The sequence below is a fragment of the Chinchilla lanigera genome, unplaced genomic scaffold, assembly GCF_000276665.1.
Source record: "Chinchilla lanigera isolate Chin_1 unplaced genomic scaffold, ChiLan1.0 scaffold00114, whole genome shotgun sequence".
NCBI lineage: Eukaryota > Metazoa > Chordata > Mammalia > Rodentia > Chinchillidae > Chinchilla > Chinchilla lanigera.
The window spans coordinates 1287451-1289424 of NW_004955515.1; the positions used below are offsets into that span (position 1 = coordinate 1287451).

Here is a 1974-nt window from a genome sequence, read left to right on the forward strand (position 1 = left end):
TCCAGAGAAGCGAGTTCTGAACTTTAATCGGGTTGAGACTTGCCAGGACTTTCATGTGTGGAAGAACAATGAGCCCAGATGGAGGGAGGCTGAGCAGGCTGCAGCAAGCCCTTCCTGCTGGGCCTGAACCGTGAGGCCGGGACACACTGCCACCTGTGGACATTGGCAGGCCCTCAGAGCGTCAGGGCACAAGGGACTCACTCTTGAGCAGAGCAAGAGCCATCCGGCTGCTGCCCTTGCAGAAGGGGTAGTGCATACTTTTTACGGAAGCTCAGCCTCAAAGGTCACCTTTCACAAAAAGTAACCTTCATAGAATCTCACCAGGCACTTTAGCCAGCTCTGCAACAACGTGAACAGCTGCAATCACCTCCGCTGTTCTAACGCCCTCTGCCACTTTAGCATCTGTGGTAAGCTGTAAAGTTTGCTGGAGAAAGTTTTGCCTTTGTTTTCTTTCCTTCATGCTTGTGAAGTTCACATACTGCTTTCAGTTTTGCTAGTTTTAGAAAGAAGCAAACAAAAATATTAATTTTTACTCAGAGCCAATTGTTTGCTTTCACTCTAAAATACTCGCTCTTTTCTGGACCGTCTACATATCCAGCATCTCTTTAGGATCTCAGAGCACTTTTGGGTTTCTGATTTTCTTATTAGGGATGCTCACCTGGTAGAGTCTATGCAGAGTCCAAAATCTGAATAAGGCTGAAATCTGAAATATTTCTGGTCCTGGGCATATCAGATAAGGTCTACTCAACCAGAGCATACATTTTTATGGTGTTATTAAGACTTGATTAGTGTTTTGTTGTTCCAAAGGTCCACAGGTTGGGAGGTTTAGCTTCCAGAACCCTGGGCAAATGAAAGCCTTTATGACCAAGCAGGGTGGGGGAGGGAGGGTCTGTCTGGGGCTTGGCCTTGCCTTTTGGTTTCTACCCTTGGCGGGACATACTACAGTCATCACCATCTAAATGGAAATTAAGAAAACAGGCAGCCTGGCCCACGGAAGTCCCTGGTACCAGTTGTCTGTGATGATTGCCTTTGTTTTTTCCTCACATTCTGAGAAAACATATTCTTGTCTTCAATCTGCAGGTGTGGCAGAGGTAGGTGACTCAGCAGTCATTATATTTAAGATTGGCAAGACAGCAAACCCTACAACCTTATGTCGATTCTCCATCCAGCCACCTTTTCCTTTCTCTGCCTCTCTCCTTCTTCTGCCATTCTTCTTTCCTTTTTTTGACATTTGGACGTTACGATGGTCAGTAAAAAGCAAACATCTGTTCCAGTTTAAGTGGTAAAAAACATAAAACCAAACTGTCCTTGAGTTCTGATTAAGTTTTGTCTCTTATGCATTTACAAAATAAAAATGACAAAACTCTTCCTGAGGGTGTTATGGCATCAGGCAGACATTAGAGATGATGCTTAATTCATGCAGATTCACTCCTAGGACCAGAGTGAAAACATTTGCACCTATTTAAAAGGCTGGCATGACGTGTGTCTGTTGAGTTTGCCCTTTGATTTCGGTCCAGGTATGATCAGCTCTTTCATACACATTATCCAATTAGTGAGATGGGCCTCCTTGCTGCCACAGCCTGTTGGCTTGAACTTCAAGCTTTCCCAGGTTATCTGGGGGACCATCACAGCACCTTCCTCAGACTGACTTAGACACCTCCTGAAGATATGAAGCTTGACTGGGGACCTTTGATTCTAAAGAGCCCAAAAGAAGTAGAGACCCCAATTCCAGAATCCTAGGAAGCTGAAATAGCCAAGCAGCATTGTCAGAGCTGAGTGTGCCTCCACAGGGCTCATAAAAAGGTCCTAACCTCCCCTGCTCATGGCTGAACATCTGACTGCACCCAACAGCCAGGTGCTATTTACCAGTTGGAGTCCCGAGATGCTCAGCTGAAGCCAGGAAGGAACAGTCAATGATGTCACAGTTGGTGGGAGATCTGTACCTCTGTGTTATTCAGCTTTTTATCCCTGTAA

At 45.5% G+C, this 1974-nt stretch overlaps 1 long non-coding RNA gene across 1 annotated transcript; it reads right to left on the reverse strand.

The window, feature by feature from the left end:
• On the reverse strand, positions 1–832 carry LOC102013327. Its single transcript, XR_264519.2, has 2 exons — positions 659–832; positions 1–493 (listed from the first exon to the last, which is right to left on the reverse strand). It is a non-coding gene; the product is annotated as an uncharacterized LOC102013327 (long non-coding RNA).
• Positions 833–1974: the final 1142 nt, after the last annotated feature.